The 19,280-nt window shown below is 45.2% G+C and overlaps 1 long non-coding RNA gene across 1 annotated transcript; it reads left to right on the top strand.

The window, feature by feature from the left end:
* Window positions 1-1,776: 1,776 nt before the first annotated feature.
* On the top strand, window positions 1,777-18,987 carry LOC111972598 (uncharacterized). Its single transcript, XR_002878487.2, has 3 exons — window positions 1,777-2,155; window positions 7,937-8,013; window positions 18,848-18,987. It is a non-coding gene; the product is annotated as an uncharacterized lncRNA (long non-coding RNA).
* The last annotated feature ends 293 nt before the right edge of the window (window positions 18,988-19,280 follow it).

Raw genomic sequence — 19,280 nt, 5'->3', positions numbered from 1 at the left:
ATCAGAGCCACTTCCCGGCGTGATGTGGTAACCCCGATGGGGGGCACTGGTGCCCCTCTCTCACTCAGAGCTGGGCACCCTTCACCACCTACCCCCATTGCTCCAACCTGGAGGCCACAGCGTTCAAGGAGACCCCTGGTCGGTTCAGAGACTTTATCCTTGGGGACGAGGACTTGAGAGGGGAGCAATGTAATGATCCTCAGGGGATTAGGGTGGGCAGACCCTGCCCCAACCCGGCAGCACGAGCTACGTTCATTTTTTATGGGGTTGTCATGGTAACAGAGAGTGGGGGCTACTCATTGGTTTTGTGAGGATATAACTAGTGGGAAGAGACAAATTTTGTCTCTCTCGTGTTTATCTCTCGGGGAGATACCTCCTGCTGGACTGTGGATTATGGCTAGCTAGTTCAGGCTAGGTTGGTTGTTTTGTTCAGCTCCCTGTTACCCAGTGCAGTGTAACATTAAAACGCCTGTTGCATTATCTTTATTTCCCTCTCGGTCCGTTTTTTATTTAAGCTATCAAAGTTATAAGATCGTGAAACCAGCAAACGTCACAATATCATAGGCCTGCAGTAGCTAAAGCTTAATAATAGCCACACAATACCAAACCTTCCCCAAAATTTCTAAACCTTATTCGGTTAATATCAAAAGTAAATCAATCAATTGTATATAAGTAAAATACAAGCAGAAGAGCAAATATAAACCAGGGAAAAAACGCACTACCCTCCCCTGTGCCCCCCCCCCAAAAAAATAACACACAACCATAGCAATTTTTTTTTGAAAGACAACCCTCCCCTATTTTGGATTTTGCTGAGTTACAGTTCATATAAGGAAACCAGTCAATTGAAATAAATCCATTAGGCCCTAATATATGGATTTCAAATGACTGGGCAGGGCCTGGGAGGGCATAGGCCCACCCACTTGGGACCAGGCCGACTCACTGAGGAGCCAGGCCCAACCAATCAGAATGATAAAAGGGCTTTATTACAGACATAATTACTCCTCCACACACCCCAGACGATCTCGCAGGTGAGGAAGCCGGGAGTGGAGGTCCTGGGCTGGCATGGTTACACGTGGTCTGCGGTTGTGAGGCCGGTTTGACGTACTTCTAAAGCGACATTGGAGGCAGCTCATGGTAGAGAAAGGAACATTAAATTATCTGGCAACAACTCTGGTGGATATCCTGCAGTCAGCATGCGAATTGCACGCGCCCTCAAAACTTGAGACATCTGTGGCATTGTGTTGTGTGATAAAACTGCATATTTTAGAGTGGCCTTTTATTGTCCCCACCACAAGGTGGGGCGGCAGGTAGCCTAGTTTTTAGAGCGTTGGACTAGTAACCAGAAGGTTGCAAGATCAAATCCCTGAGCTGACAAGGTCAAAATCTGCTGTTCTGCCCCTGAACAACGCAGTTAACCCACTGTTCCGAGGCTGTCATTGAAAATAAGAATTTGTTCTTAACTGACTTGCCGTGTTAAATAAATGTAAGGGGAAAAAAGGTGCACCTGTGGGTCCTGTTTAATCAGCTTCTTGATATGCCACACCTGTCAGGTGGATGGATTATCTTGACAAAGGATAAAAATGCTCACTACGGGATGTGAACAAATGTGTGCTGAAAATTTGAGACATTTCTGGGATCTTTTATTTCAGCTCATGGACCAGCAATTTACATGTTGTGTTTATATTTTTGTTCAGTGAATATCCAGAATAAAACTGTCTCTGAATATCCTCAGGTGGGTACTTTACTATGATCGTTGAGCCAAGATTTCAGTGTCCAGATGGTCTCTTGCTCTCACTTGCGAAGGAGGTGGGCGGGTGCGGGAACAAGATTCCGGTTTATAAAGTATTACGTTTGTCTCGAAGGACCAAATAATGTTGACAACGAGACTATATGTCCAAGAGTGAGGAGCGATATTTTGCTGTTTTATGGCGTCGACATTTCTGCAGTCTTAATTGATCTAATAACACTCATTTTTGTTTCTCCCCACATTAGCAATATTTGAGTGGAATCGAAATGAAGCTTGCGATATTATATATTTGCCTTCTTCAATTTGCGGCTGTCAACTGTAGGCTTGCTGCGCGTGACAAGACACATCTTGTTAAAATTAAAGGAACCGACAATTTGTCATCAAATGATCTTACGGCCAAGGAAATAGGTGAGTAGTTTATCCTAGTTTCATTCCCCTTAATTCGTCATCCAAAAGTCCAATTGTCTTTTTTCTCTTCAGTTGTACATTTATTGTATTAGCTAAATGATAAATATAGACTGATGATGAGAAAAGCATGTTACCATGCTATGAACTTTGCACAATGTATGGTTCAAGTCAGTGCCATACATTGCCACTCTTCTTGTGTACATGCTGTATATATTGATTTTGTGTGTATGTATTGTCAATGCGACCACCAGTGGAAGTCAGAAGTCACACTTTGGAGATAATATATAGGAATGGAAAAGATAATAATTAATATGCTATTAACCATGCATGTGTGCATTTATTTGGCTAAGATTTTATTCTTCATATTTGTCTGAACTGGTAAAAAAATATATTTTATCCAAAACATTAGAAATTGTATCCTGAATTAATTACTAAACATTTTTAATTCAGTACACTGTTCAGTAGCCTACCAAATCATCATGTCAATAATTTACATGCAAGGGATTTTCATTTTGAAATTGAATATTGCTGTTGCTGGAGAGCTACCATACTCTAGGTTTTCACTCCAACCCAAATCTAGCACACCTCTTTCTAATAATTAGCTGGTGGATAAACTGAATCGGGTTAGTTACAACTGGGGTTGGAGAGAACCTACAGGAGGAGAGCTCTCCAGGAACAGGTTTGGAGAGCCCTGGACTAGATTTATTGCAGTACATTATCTATTTGTAATGTAGACTGTTTTGCACTGGGGTAACAAATGTCATGTTTATTGTAAATGTGACTAATAAAAACCCTTGAACCTTGTATAGCAATACATCCCGCAGAGTCTACACATATCCCTCCTGCTCTGACCAGCTTTGACCTAAGCAGGTTCTTAGTTCACAGCATGTCATGACCATCTTAGTGGAAGGTCACCTAATCATCCAAAGCCTTAATGCACCAGACTTGGCTTCAAATACTATTCGAAATCACATTCAAAAAATAAATCAGCTTCTTGACTTTGCCTGGTGTAATGGACCAATAGAATAGTCCGAAATTGTAAAACCAATTTGCCACTCATGGTAGGCTAAACTCAACATATTTAAATGTTATTTGAAAACAGGTCTGCCACCTCAACAGTTGCCCCCTCAAGCACTTTTTCTCTCTGAGACGCTGCTGCTGCTGCTCACTCACTACGTTACATTCAGTATTGTTGCTCATCTCTATCTTGTTACTATTACAAAATACTTGAAAGACCAATGTATAAAAATAAATACCAAATACTTTTGTAAAGTATTTTATTTAATAAAAATAGTTATTTTGATTAAATACAATACTTTTTTGAAAGTACACACTTTCACTCCAACAACATTCTCAGTAACGGTACAATAAAAAACTTGCTATAGCTAGGTTTCCATCCAATTGGTGACAGATTTTAATACAAATATTCTAAAATCTGCATAAAAACAATGTGCATTTTCCCACCAGAGATGTTTCCATCAAATGTACTTGTTGCAGAAAAAAGGCTGTGTGATCACTTAGTGCACGCACTATACACACAGATTTTGTGTTGTAGATATGTGGCAGTGGAGTATGGGACTGAGGGCACACACTGAGTGTTATGAATGTTGTAATGTTGTATAATTGCCTTCATTTTGCCAGACCCCAGGAAGAGTAGCTGCTGCCTTGGCAGCAGCTAATGGGGATCCATAATAAATGCAAATACGATGTAGAGTTGAAAATGCGATTGGAAACTCACTTAACGTGTATTTTTTATTTGGTACATGGGAATTTAACTGCAAAATGTCATTTCATGTTATCATGTGTTTGTGTTGCTTCACAGTCCCTGCTGTTCCATGAGGTGTATTTGTATCTGTTTTTAAAATCTGATTCTACTGCTTGCATCAGTTACCTGATGTGGAATAGAGTTCCATGTAGTCATGGCTCTATGTAGTACTGTGCGCCTCCTCATAGTCTGTTCTGGAATTGGGGACTGAAGCGACCTCTGGTGGCATGCCTTGTGGGTATGCATGGGTGTCTGAGCTGTGTGCTAGTCGTTTAAACAGACAGCTGGGTGCTTTCAACATGTCAATACCTCTCTCAAATACAAGTAGTGATTAAGTCAATCTCTCCTCTACATTGAGCCAGGAGAGATTGACATGCATATTATTAATGTTTGCTCTCTGTGTACATACAAGGGCCAGCCGTGCTGCCCTGTTCTGAGCCAATTGCAATTTCCCTAAGTCCCTCTTTGTGGCACCTGTCCACACGACTGAACAGTAGTCCAGGTGTGACAACTAGAGCCTGTAGGATAGTGCTGTGAAGAAGGTACAACAGCACTTTATGGTCAGACTTTTCCCCAGACTTATATCTCCCTCACTAACTTCAAGTATCGGCTGTCAGAGCAGCTTACCGATCGCTGCAGCTGTACACAGCCGATCTGTAAATAGCCCATCCAACTACCTACCTCATCCCCATATTTTTTTTCTGCTCTTTTGCACACCTGTATTCCTACTTGCACATGCTCATCTGCACATCTATCACTCCCGTGTTAATTGCTAAATTGTAATTACTTTGCCGCTATGGACTATTTATTGCCTTACCTCCTTACTGAATTTGCACACTGTATACAGATTTTCTATTGTGTTATTGACTGTACATTTGTTTATTCCATGTGTAACTCTGTTGTTTTTGTGCCACTGCTTTATCTTGGCCAGGTCGCAGTTGTAAATGAGAACTTGTTCTCAACTGGCCTACCTGGTGAAATAAAAAAATTAAAAATCTTAGCTACTGTTGTATCAATATGTTTTGACCATGACAGTTTACAATCCAGGGTTACTCCAAGCAGTTTAGTCATCTCAACTTGCTCAATTTCCACATTATTTATTACAAGATTTAGTTGAGGTTTAGTGAATGATTTGTCCCAAATACACTGCTTTCAGTTTTTGAAATAGTTAGTCCTAACTTATTCCTTGCCAGCCATTCTGAAACTAACTGCAGCTCTTTAAGTGTTGCAGTCATTTCAGTTGCTTTAGTAGCTGATGTGTATAGTGTTGAATCATCCGCATACATAGACACACTGGCTTTACTCAAAGCATGTCGTTAGTAAAGATTTTAAAAAGTAAGGGGCCTAGACCGCTGCCCTGGGGAATTCCTGATTCTACCTGGATTGTGTTGGAGAGGCTTCCATTTGAGAACACCCTCTGTGTTCTGTTAGACTGGTAACTTTTTATCCACAATATAGTAAAGCCATAACACATGTTTTTCTGGCAGCAGACTATGATCAATAATGTCAAAAGCTGCACTGAATTGTAACAAAACAGCCCCCACAATCTTTTTATCATCAATTTCTCTCAGCCAATCATCAGTCATTTGTGTAAGTGCTGTGCTTGTTTGAATGGCCTTCCCTATAAGCGTGCTGAAAGTCTGTCAATTTGTTTACTGTAAAATAGCATTGATCTGGTCAAACACAATTTTTTCCAAAACTTTACTAAGGGTTGGGCAACAGGCTGATAGGTCGGCTATTTGAGCCAGTAAAGGGGGCTTTACTATTCTTAGGTAGCGGAATGACTTGAGCTTCCCTCCAGGCCTGAGGGCACACACTTTCTAGTAGGCTTAAATTTAAGATATGGCAAATAGGAGTGGCAATATATCGTATTTCAGTTTTTACAGTCATTTTCTTAATGGGTGCATGCTTATTGGTAATTGGAATAAGCAATTTCATACGTGTCAAGTGCAACTGTCATGTATACTCCCTCTCCGGCCTCTAGGTCATCAGGCTGCTGATTATCCCACACACCTGTCACCATCGTCTCGCGCCTCATGACACTCACCTGGACTCCACCACATCCTTGATTATCTCCCTATATCTGTCACTCCCCTTGGTTCTTTCCTCAGGTGTTATTGACTCTGTTTTCATGTCGGTGCGTTTGTTTCGTGTTCGTTTATTTTATTTATTTAAACACTCACTGCCTGAACTTGCTTCCCGACTCTCAGCACACTCGTTACAGCAACATCTGTTTGCTCCTCATTACACACCATCGAACAACAAATATTATTTAAATTGCCAACATAGGAATATAAAATGTATTGTATGACCTCTTATACACTATAATAGGCCCAACCTTTATAAATTTGGTTTTACTAGATATGGCTACTATATTGTGATCACTACATCTGATGGATCTGGATACTGCTTTCAAGCACATTTCTGCAGCATTAGTAAAGATGTGATCAATACATGTTGATTTAAATTCCTGTGCTGTTTGTAACTACAAACTGACTGATATTCAAATCACACAGAAAATGTACCTCTTTGTTGATATCACATACATGATCAAGCATTTTACACATGTTATCCAGATACTGACTGTTAGCACTTTGTGGTATTTTACCTTTATTTAACTAGGCAAGTCAGTTTAGGACAAATTCTTATTTTCTATGACAGCCTAGGAACAGTGGTTTAACTGCCTGTTCAGGTGCAGAAGGACAAACTGACTGATATATACCTTGTCAGCTCGGGGATTTGAACTTGCAACCTTGCAGTTACTAGTCCAATGCTCTAACCACTAGGCTACCCTACCACTAGCATCTTCCCACAAGAATGGGCTTTAGGTGAGGCAGATGAACCTGTAGCCATATTACTTCAACATTATTTAACTCTAATCTTTACAGGAATGTGGTTCTGAATATTAACAATATTAACTCGACTAATGGTTTTCTCACAAAAAAAATTTGTTATTTAGCAAGTGTGCCCACTCTGGTATTGGCACCTGTGCTCTAGCCAACAGTGAGCAGATAGCCAGCTGGATTGCTAGAGTGCACGTATAGCCTACATGATCAGATTATCATGTGCAAAAGGGCAAGAATATTTTTATTTGTCAAACAGCAGCCAAGCATCAATGATCATGTCACCAGAATAAGACCCTCAAAATGTATTGGAAAAGAGCATCAAGCTCATCACCTTGCACTTTTTCCACTCTTTGAAGTTCATAACTTATCTGTAGCCTAATAAACTGCATGGTTTCCGAAGTCATAGTGGGAGGACCACAGACCATATCATTGTGTGACTCAATTTACTTCGATATGATGGTTATTGTATCAATATTTGCACATAAAGGCATTTCCACCACAATTTCCCGCATAATACATTTTACAGACACAAAAAGATCCCACCATTTCGAACAAACAAATTCTGTCTGCATTTATGAAATTACACCGAAACATCGCATTTCCATCACAGCTGTTTTTATTTATTTTCATTAAATGACTTTACTTGCATAAAAACTGTGGATGGAAACAGGGTTTATGACTGGGGTATGTAGTTGTTTATTTAGTTTACTTTTGAAACATCTTGTTACAAAATACATTGGATTATAAATCAGGCCAGTGAAATACAAAATGCTCAGAAGTCTTTGAAATAGGTATTTCAAAAGCATGTAACAGAAATCTCTGGTTACACCCTGCTACATTTTAATGGGCCATGATTTGTGACAGGGATGATGAAGATGTACAAAAGTTCTGCTAGTTATTGGTGATAGACACACACTACAAAAGCACACAATTTCCATGTGTTAACCTTGCTGCCATGGCTGACAACTTCTATAAGTGAAGTGAACATGGAGTTTTGATATTCAGATCAATAATAGCAATAACATCTGTTACCTATTATGCTGTTTGGCGTTTCACTATATTTTTGGACGGTAATTCTTGTTATTTGATTTACTTCAACCCCAGAATGTTGTAATCTCTAATCGGAATTAAGGAGGTTTCTTATGACTACTCCTTCGTTCTTTCCAACAGAGCTGTGGAACCAGGCGAAACCCAGAAGGTTGTTTGCCAGAAGAGGAATCCAGGAACGCCAGAGATTGCATGTGACGGTAAACTGCTGGGGATTATGTTAGGATCATTTCTGAGTTACAGAGCAACTGCTTTGTGATAACATCATATCCCCACCTGTGTCCTGCCATGTGGATAGCAGCAAGCCCTTAGCCTTTAGCCTTTTGCCCCAGCAGGTTTCAGTAGTAATTCACCCCAAAATCAATCAGACATTTTGTGGTGACGGCATACTGTAGCCACACCTGTCTGTGGCCTGGGGACTGCAGCAAGCTTCTAGCCTAGCGTGTTACACTGATACACTATACTGTATATACAAATGTATCAGTATGTGGACACCCCAAATTAGTGGATTTGGCTATTTCAGCCACACCCGTTGCTGACAGGTGTATACAATCGAGCACTCAGCCATGCAATCTCCATAGACAAACATTGGAAGTAGAATGGCCTTACTGAAGAGCTCAGTGACTTTACATTTTTGTTTGTTTTTTTATTTCACATTTGTTTAACCAGGTAGGCTAGTTGAGGACAAGTTCTCATTTACAACTGCGACATGGCCAAGATAAAGCAAAGCAGTGCAACACAAACAACAGCACAGAGTTACACATGGAATAAACAAACATACAGTCAATAATACAATAGAGAAAGTCTATATACAGTGTGTGCAAATGAAGTAGGACAAGGGGGGTGAGGCAATAAATAGGCCATAGTGGTGAAATTATTACAGTATGGCAAATTAAACACTGGGGTGATAGATGTGCAGAAGATGAGTGTGCAAGTAGCGGTACTGGGGTGCAAAGAAGCAAAATAAATAAAATAAACAATATGGTGATGAGGTAGTTGGATGGGCTATTTACAGATTGGCTATGTACAGATGCAGTGATCTGTGAGCTGCTCTGACAGCTGGTGCTTAAAGCTAGTGAGGGAGATATGAGTCTCCAGCTTCAGAGATTTTTGCAGTTCGTTCCAGTCATTGGCAGCAGAGAACTGGAAGGAAAGGCGGCCAAAGCAGGAATTGGCTTCGGGGGTGACCAGTGAAATATACCTGCTGGAGAGCGTGCTGCGGGTGGGTGCTGCTATGGTGAGCAGTGAACTGAGATAAGGCGGGGCTTTACCTAGCAACGACTTATAGATGACCTGGAGCCAGTGGGTTTGGCGACGGATATGAAGCGAGGGCCAGCCAACAAGAGCATACAGGTCGCAGTGGTGGGTAGTATATGGGGCTTTGGTGACAAACGGATGGCACTGTGATAGACTGCATACAATTTGCTGAGTAGAGTGTTGGAGGCTATTTTGTAAATTACATCACCGAAGTCAAGGATCGGTAGGATAGTCAGTTTTACAAGGGTATGTTTGGCAGCATGAGTGAAGGATGCTATGTTGCGAAATAGGAAGCAGATTCTAGATTTTATTTTGGATTGGAGATGCTTAATGTGAGTCTGGAAGGAGAGTTTACAGTCTAACCAGACACCTAGGTATTTGTAGTTGTCCATGTATTCTAAGTCAGAGCCGTCCAGAGTAGTGATGCTGGACGGGCGGGTGCAGGTGCGGGCAGGCAGTGATCGGTTGAATAGCATGCATTTAGTTTTACTTGCGTTTAAGAGCAGTTGGAGGCCACTGTTATGCTGTGGAATGAGGACCCAAAAGCGACGTAATAAGTAACAGAGTCTTTATTCCAGTATTAAACAAATAATGATTCTCCTGGATATAATCAATGGTAAATCCAAAACAGGAAACTGAAATCCTCTCGTCAATAGAGAGACGACTGGAGACGCGACCACAGACGCAGGTCGCTTCGGGAAGGCACTGGCCGTAGCTGACATAGACACCTGCTCACACGCAGCATCTGAAGAAGGCAAAGAAACGACAGGGCGGAACAAGGACACAGGAACAGCAACATCAAACAAGAATCCGACAAGGACAGAAGCGGAAAACAGAGGGAGAAATAGGGACTCTAATCAGAGGGCAAAATAGGGGACAGGTGTGAAAGAGTAAATGAGGTCGTTAGGAGAATGAGAAACAGCTGGGAGCAGGAACGGAACGATAGAAGAGAGAGAGCGGGAGGGAGAGAGGGAGGAGAGAGAGAGAGAGAGAAGAGAAAGACCTAAATAAGCCAGCAGAGGAAGCACAGGGACAAGACATGTAATCAATGACAAAACATGACAGTACCCCCCACTCACCGAGCGCCTCCTGGCGCACTCGAGGAGGAACCTGGCCAAGGACGAGGAAATCATCAATCAACGAACGGTCCAGCACGTCCCGAGATGGAACCCAACTCCTCTCCTCAGGACCGTAACCCTCCAATCCACTAAGTACTGGTGACCACGTCCCCGAGAACGCATGTCCATGATCTTCCGTACCTTGTAAATAGGAGCGCCCTCGACAAGGACGGGGGGGGGAGGGAAGACGAACGGGGCGCGAAGAAAAGGCTTGACACAAGAGACATGGAAGACAGGGTGGACGCGACGAAGATGTCGCGGAAGAAGCAGTCGCACAGCGACAAGTTGACGACCTGAGAGACACGGAACGGACCAATGAACCGCGGAGTCAACTTGCGAGAAGCTTCGTAAGGGGAAGGTTACGAGTGGAAAGCCACACTCTCTGACCGCGACAATACCTAGGACTCTTTAATCCTAGGTTATTGGCGGCTCTCACAGTCTGCGCCCTGTAACGGCAAAGTGCAGACCTGACCCTCCTCCAGGTGCGCTCACACGTTGGACAAAAGCCTGAGCGGAGGGAACGCTGGACTCGGCGAGCTGGGACGAAAACAGAGGAGGCTGGTAGCCAAACTACTCTGAAACGGGATAGCCCGGTAGCAGACGAAGGAAGCGAGTTGTGAGCGTACTCAGCCAGGGGAGCTGTTTCTGCCCAAACGCAGGGTTTCGAAACGAAAGGCTGCGTAATATGCGACCAATCGACTGATTGGCCCTTTCTGCTAGCCGTTAGACTGGGGATGAAACCGGAAGAGAGACTGACGGAAGCACCAATCAAACGACAGAACTCCCTCCAAAACTGTGACGTGAATTGCGGACCTCTGTCTGAAACGGTCTAACGGGAGGCCATGAATTCTGAACACATTCTCAATGATGATTTGTGCCGTCTCCTTAGCGGAAGGAAGCTTAGCGAGGGGAATAAAATGTGCCGCCTTAGAGAACCTATCGATAACCGTAAGAATCACAGTCTTCCCCGCAGACGAGAAGGCAGACCGGTATAAAGTCTAAGGCGATGTGAGACCATGGTCGAGAAGGAATGGGAAGCGGTCTAGACGACGGCAGGAGGAGAGTTACCTGACTTAGTCTGCGCGCAGTACGAACAAGCAGCCACGAAACGGCGCGTGTCCCGCTCCTGAGTAGGCCACCAAAACCGCTGGCGAATAGAAGCAAGCGTACCCCGAACGCCGGGTGGCCAGCTAACTTGGCAGAGTGACCACTGAAGAACAGCCAGACGAGTAGAGACAGAACGAACAGAAGGTTACTAGGACAACGCGCCGCGACGCAGTGTGAGTGAGTGCTTGCTTTACCTGTCTCTCAATTCCCAGACAGTCAACCCGACAACCGCCCTTCAGGAGAATCCCCTCGGGGTCGGTAGAAGCCACAGAAGAACTAAAGAGACGGGATAAGGCATCAGGCTTGGTGTTCTTATTTCCCGGACGATAGGAAATCACGAACTCGAAACGAGCGAAAAACAACGCCCAACGAGCTTACGTGCATTAAATCGTTTGGCCGAACGGATGTACTCAAGGTTCTTAATGGTCAGTCCAAACGACAAAAGGGACGGTCGCCCCCTCCAACCACTGTCGCCATTCGCCTAGGCTAAGCGGATGGCGAGCAGTTCGCGTTACCCCATCATAGTTGCGTTCCGATGGCGACAGGCGATGAGAAAAGTAAGCGCAAGGATGGACCTTATCGTCAGACTGGAAGCGCTGAGACAGAATGGCTCCACGCCCACCTCTGAGCGTCAACCTCGACAATGAAATGTTTAGTGACGTCAGGAGTAACAAGGATAGGGGCGGATGTAAAAACGCTTCTTGAGGAGATCAAAAGCTCCCTGGGCGGAACCGGACCACTTAAAGCAAGTCTTGACAGAAGTCAGAGCTGTAGAGGGGCAGCCACTTGACCGAAATTACGAATGAAAACGCCGATAGAAATTAGCCGAAACCGAGAAAGCGCTGCAACTCGACACGTGACTTAGGAACGGGCCAATCGCTGACAGCCTGGACCTTAGCGCGGATCCATCTGAATGCCTTCAGCGGAAATAACAGAACCGAGAAATGTGACAGAGGAGACATGAAAGGCGCACTTCTCAGCCTTCACGTAGAGACAATTCTCTAAAAGGCGCTGGAGTACAACGTCGAACGTGCTGAACATGAATCTCGAGTGACGGTGAAAAAATCAGGATATCGTCAAGGTAAACGAAAACAAAAATGTTCAGCATGTCTCTCAGTACAATCATTAACTAATGCCTGAAAGACAGCTGGAGCATTAGCGAGACCGAACGGCAGAACCCGGTATTCAAAATGCCCTAACGGAGTGTTAAACGCCGTCTTCCACTCGTCCCCCTCTCTGATGCGTACGAGATGGTAAGCGTTAATGAAGGTCCAACTTAGTAAAGAACCTGGTCCCTGCAAAATCTCGAAGGCTGACGACATAAGGGAAGCGGATAACGATTCTTACCGTATGTCATTCAGCCCTCGATATCACGCAGGGGGCGCAGTACCGTCCTTCTTCTTAACAAAGAAAATCCCGCTCCGGCGGGAGAGGAAGAAGCGACCACGGTACCGGGCGTCGAGAGAAACAGACAGATATCCTCGAGAGCCTTACGTTCGGAGCCGACAGAGAGTATAGTCTACCCGAGGGGGAGTGTCCCCGGAAGGAGATCAATACAACAATCATACGACCGGTGAGGAGGAAGGGAGCTGGCTCTGGACCGACTGAAGACGTGCGCAGATCCATGATACTCCTCCGGCACTCCTGTCAAATCACCAGGTTCCTCCTGAGTAGAGGGGACAGAAGACACAGGAGGGATAGCAGACATTAAACACTTCACATGACAAGAAACGTTCCAGGATAGAATAGAATTACTAGACCAATTAATAGAAGGATTATGACATACAGCCAGGGATGACCCAAACAACAGGTGTAAAAGGTGAACGAAAAATCAAAAAGGAAATGGTCTCACTGTGGTTACCAGATACAGTGAGGGTTAAAGGTAGTGTCTCACATCTGATACTGGGGAAAGACTACCATCTAAGGCGAACATGGGCGTGGGCTTCCCTAACTGTCTGAGAGGAATGTCATGTTTCCGAGCCCATGCTTCGTCCATAAAACAACCCTCAGCCCCTGAGTCTATCAAGGCACTGCAGAAGCAGCCGAACCGGTCCAGCGTAGATGGACCGACAAGGGAGTACAGGATCTTGATGGAGAGACCTGAGTAGTAGCGCTCACCAGTAGCCCTCCGCTTACTGATGAGCTCTGGCTTTTACTGGACATGACATGACAAAATGTCCAGCAGAACCGCAATAGAGGCAAAGCGGTTGGTGATTCTCCGTTCCCTCTCCTTAGTCGAGATGCGAATACCTCCCAGCTGCATGGGCTCAGTCTCTGAGCCGGTGGGAGGAGATGGTTGAGATGCGAGAGGGGAAACACCGTTAACGCGAGCTCTCTTCCACGAGCTCGGTGACGAAGATCTACCCGTCGTTCTATGCGGATGGCGAGAGCAATCAAAGAGTCCACGCTGGAAGGAACCTCCCGGGGAGAATCTCATCCTTAACTCAGCGTGGAGTCCCTCCAGAAAACGAGCGAGCAACGCCGGCTCGTTCCAGTCACTGGATGCAGCAAGAGTGCGAAACTCTATAGAGTAATCCGTTATGGATCCTCACCTTGACATAGGAAGCCAGGACCCTGGAAGCCTCCTTCCCAAAAACTGAACGATCAAAAACGTATCATCTCCTCTTTAAAGTTCTGATACACGTTAGAACACTCAGCCCTTGCCTCCCAGATAGCTGTGCCCCACTCCCGAGCCCGACCAGTAAGGAGTGATATGACGTAAGCGATCCGAGCTCTCTCTCTTGAGTATGTGTTTGGCTGGAGAGAGGAACACAATATCACACTGGGTGAGAAAGGAGCGGCACTCAGTGGGCTGCCCAGAGTAACATGGTGGTTATTAACCCTAGGTTCCGGAGACTCGAAGACCAGGAAGTAGCTGGTGGCACGAGACGAAGACTCTGAAACTGTCCTGAGAGATCGGAGACCTGAGCGGACAGGGTCTCAACGGCATGGCGAGCAGCAGACAATTTCTGCTCGTGTCTGCCGAGCATTGCTCCCTGGATCTCGACGGCAGTGTTGCGGAATCCGTAGTCGCTGGGTCCATTCGAGGTCGGATTCTTCTGTTATGCTGGTGAATGAGGACCCAAAAGCGACGTAATAGTAACAGAGTCTTTATTCCAGTATTAAACAAATAATGATTTCCCTGGATATAATCAATGGTAAATCCAAAACAGGAAACTGAAATCCTTCGTCAATAGAGAGGAACGACTGGAGACGCGACCACAGACTGCAGGTCGCTTCGGGAAGGCACTGGCCGTAGCTGACATAGACACCTGCTCACACGCAGCATCTGAAGAAGGCAAAGAACACGACAGGGCGGAACAAGGACACAGGAACAGCAAACATCAAACAAGAATCCGACAAGGACAGAAGCGGAAAACAGAGGGAGAATAGGGACTCTAATCAGAGGGCAAAATAGGGGACAGGTGTGAAAGAGTAAATAGGTCGTTAGGAGAATGAAAAACAGCTGGGAGCAGGAACGGAACGTAGAGAGAGAGAGAGCGGGAGAGGAGAGAGGAGGAGAGAGAGAGAGAGAAAGAGAAAAACTAATAAGACCAGCAGAGGGAAGCACAGGGACAAGACATGAAAATAAATGACAAAACATGACAGCCACGGAAGGAGAGTTGTATGACATTGAAGCTCGTCTGGAGGTTAGTTAACACAGTGTCCAAAGAGGGGCCAGAAGTATACAGAATGGTGTCGTCTGCGTAGAGGTGTATCAGAGAATCACCAACAGCAAGAGCAACATCATTGAAGTCAGAACCGTCCAGAGTAGTGACGCTGGACGGGTGGGTAGGTGTGGGTAAGTAGTTGGTGAACCAGGCAAGGCAGTCATTTGAGAAACTAAGGCTGTTGAGTCTGCCGATAAGAATGTGGTGATTGACAGAGTCAAAAGCCTTGGCCAGGTCAATGAATACAGCTGCACAGTATTGTCTCTTATTGATGGCGTTTAGGACCTTGAGCGTGGCTGAGGTGCACCCATGACCAGCTCGGAAACCAGATTGCATAGCGGAGAAGGTACGGTGGGATTTGAAATGTGGCACCATCATAGGGTGCCACCTTTCCAAAAAGTTATTGTCAAATTTCTGCCCCGGTCAACTGTAAGTGCCATTATTGTGAAGTAGAAACGTCTAGGAGCGACAACGTCTCAGCCGCAAAGTGGTAGGCCACACAAGCTCACAGAATGGGCCCGCCGAGTGCTGAAGCGCGTAGCGCGTAAAAATTGTCTGTCCTCAGTTGCAACACTCAGTACCGAGTTCCAAACTGCCTCGGGAAACAACGTCAGCACAAGAACAGTTCGTCGGGAGCTTCATGAAATGGGTTTACATGGTCGAGCAGCCGCACACAAGCCTAAGATCACCAATGCGCAATGCCAAGCGTCGGCTGGAGTGGTGTAAAGCTCGCCGCCATTGGACTCTGGAGCAGTGGAAATGTGTTCTCTGGAGTGATGAGAGAGAACACATCCTACGGACTAATCTGGGTTTGGCGGATGCCAGGAGAACGCTACCTGCCCCGAAGCATAGTGGCAGCTGTAAAGTTTGGTGGAGGAGGAATAATGGTCTGTGGCTGTTTTTCATGGTTTGGGCTAGTCCCCTTAGTTCCAGTGAAGGGAAATCTTAACGCTACAGCATACATTGACATTTCTAGACGATTCAGTGCTTCCAACTTTGTGGCAACAGTTTGGGGAAGGCCCTTTCCTGATCCAGCATGACAATGCCTCCGTGCACAAAGCGAGGTCCATACATGAATGGTTTGTCGAGATCGATGTGGAAGAACTTGACTGGCCTGTACAGAGCCCTGCCCACAAACCCATCGAACACCTTTGGGATGAATTGGAACACCAACTGCGAGACAGGCCTAATCGCCCAACATCAGTGCCCGATCTCACTAATGCTCTTGTGGCTGAATGGAATCCTTGCAGGAATGTGCCAACATCTAGTGGAAAGCCTTCCCAGAAGAGTGGAGGATGTTATGGTAGCAAAGGGGGAACCAACTCCATACTAATTCCCATGATTTTGGAATGAGATGTTTGATGAGCAGGGGTCCAAAAAAAGCTCAGCAAAAAAAGAAATGGCCCTTTTTCAGTACGCTATCTTTAAAAGATAATTCGTACAAATTCAAATAACTTCACAGATCTTCATTGTGAAGGGTATAAACACTGTTTCCCATGCTTGTTCAATGAACCATAAACAATTAATGAACATGCACCTGTGGAACGGTCGTTAAGACACTAACAGCTTACAGACGGTAAGCAATTAAGGTTACAGTTATGAAAACTTAGGTCACTAAAGAGGCCTTTCTACTGACTCTGAAAAACACCAAAAGAAAGATGCCCAGGGTTCCTGCTCATCTGCGTGAACGTGCCTTAGGCATGCTGCAAGGAGGCATGAGGACTGCAGATGTGGCCAGGGCAAAAATTGCAATGTCCGTACTGTGAGACGCCTAAGACAGCGCTACAGGGAGACAGGACAGACCCCTGATCGTCCTTGCAGTGGCAGACCACGTGTAACAACACCTGCACAGGATCGGTACATCCGAACATCACACCTGCGGGACAGGTACAGGATGGCAACAACAACTGCCCGAGTTACACCAGGAACGCACAATCCCTCCATCAGTGCTCAGACTGTCCGCAATAGGCTGAGAGAGGCTGGACTGAGGGCTTCTAGGCCTGTTGTAAGGCAGGTCCTCACCAGACATCACCGGCAACAACGTCACCTATGGCACCAAAACCCACCGTCGCTGGACCAGACAGGACTGGCAAAGGTGCTCTTCACTGACGAGTTGCGGTTTTGTCTGATGGTCGGATTCGCGTTTATCGTTGAAGGAATGAGCGTTACACCGAGGCTGTACTCTGGAGCGGGATTGATTTGGAGGTGGAAGGTCCATCATGGTCTGGGGCGGTGTGTCACAGCATCATCGGACTGAGCTTATTGTCATTGCAGGCAATCTCAACGCTGTGCGTTACAGGGAAGACATCCTCCTCCCTCATGTGGTACCCTTCCTGCAGGCTCATCTTGATATGACCCACCAGCATGACAATGCCACCAGCCATGCTGCTCGTTCTGTGCGTGATTTCCTGCAAGACAGGAATGTCAGTGTTCTGCCATGGCCAGTGAAGAGCCCGGATCTCAATCCCATTGAGCACGTCTGGGACCTGTTGGATCGGAGGGTGAGGGCTAGGGCCATTCCCTCCAGAAAAGTCTGGGAACTTGTAGGTGCCTTGGTGGAAGAGTGGGGTCACGTCTCACAGCAAGAACTGGCAAATCTGATGCAGTCCATGAGGAGATTTGGAGGAGATTTGGAGGTGGTCCCGTGTGGCTCAGTTGGTAGAGCATGGCGCTTGCAACGCCAGTGTTGTGGGATCATTCCCCACGGGGGGACCAGGATGAATATGTATGAATATGTATGAACTTTCCAATTTGTAAGTCGCTCTGGATAAGAGCGTCAGCTAAATGACTTAAATGTAATGTAAATGAGATGCACTGCAGTACTTAATGCAGCTGGTGGCCATACCAGATACTGACTGTAACGTTTGATTTTGACCCCCTCCCCCTTTGTTCAGGGACACATTATTCAATTTATGTTAGTCACATGTCTGTGGAACTTGTCCTGTTTATGTTTCAGTTGTTGAATCTTATGTTAATACAAATATTTACGCATGTTAAGTTTGCTAAAAAATAAACGTAGTTGACAGTGAGAGGATGTTTGTTTTGTTGCTGAGTGTACCTTTAGTCATGTAGTGTACTTCACTTTAAAATCAATGTTGGCCAGACCTTTACAGTGTAATGTCCATATGATTCCACATCCCACGCAACCTGTTCTCTATGTGCCTCAAACCCATGTGATGGGCACCTTTTTTCTTTCCAATCTGTCCCACACAACAGATGGCATGGGATGTGTACTCGTTAAATGGCATTTATTATTATTATCTTTCTAGACATTAGACCACAAATATCCCATTGACATCAATGCAAGATGAATGTGTTAGATTTGTCTGCAAACCCGTATTGGGTAGTAAGACCTTAACAATTTCGAACCATATTTAATTATATTCCTATTTCTCATACAGTATGATGATTACTAGCTTACAGAACATCAATAAAATGTCTTTTGCACAGCTGGAGGCGAGGCTGCTGGGGAAATGGAATGTACTTAGTTCTGAGGGGTTGACAGTCCAAGATAGTCTTGGCTATAATGTGTTGGCATAGTGATTGCATGTCTGCATCCCAAATGGAACTATATTCTGTATATAGTGCACTGACTTTTGACCAGGGCCCATAGGGCACCCTATTTCTATATAGGGAATAGGGTGCCATTTCGAACGCAGTTGCATGAGTGCTCAGTTAGGTCATAAATCTTGAAACAGTCAGAGGGTAAGGGCTTGTCAGTTAATCACTTTTTCCTTTTTGTGTGTGTGTGTGTGTGTGTGTGTGTGTGTGTGTGTGGTGTGTGTGTGTGTGTGGTGTGTGTGTGTGTGTGTGTGTGTGTGTGTGTGTGTGTGTGTGTGTGTGTGTGTGTGTGTGTGTGTGTGTGTGTGTTGCTATAAAAGCCCAAGGTGAAGCCTGCCCCCCCGACCCCTAATTGTTCCAAGGTGATGGAGAGCTGTATTCCCCACTCTCGCTGCTGTGATCCCTGTGCACATTCCTGTCAGCTTCTTCAATTCCATCTGCTACTGCTGGAAACTGGGATGCCACTGCCAGAAGAAATCTTAACATACTGACACAGACACACACACACACACACACACACATGCACAAAACATTCCACTGTACTGCTGGGCACTGGGCTGTCATACCTGAAGATCTGAAGACATACGTTTACATACACTCACACGTACACACCACGGGACACACAATCACTTATCCTCTAGTGCTGCCTGGAAGTAGCCCACCTACCTCCCCTTCAACCCCTGTACCACCTTATACACTCATCATGTGCTACAATATTATACAATATTCGTAGACTACATTATGTTTACATGT

This window comes from Salvelinus sp. IW2-2015, linkage group LG14 (genome assembly GCF_002910315.2).
Source record: "Salvelinus sp. IW2-2015 linkage group LG14, ASM291031v2, whole genome shotgun sequence".
Taxonomy (NCBI): Eukaryota; Metazoa; Chordata; class Actinopteri; order Salmoniformes; family Salmonidae; genus Salvelinus; species Salvelinus sp. IW2-2015.
This window is presented reverse-complemented; position numbering and strand designations above follow the sequence as displayed.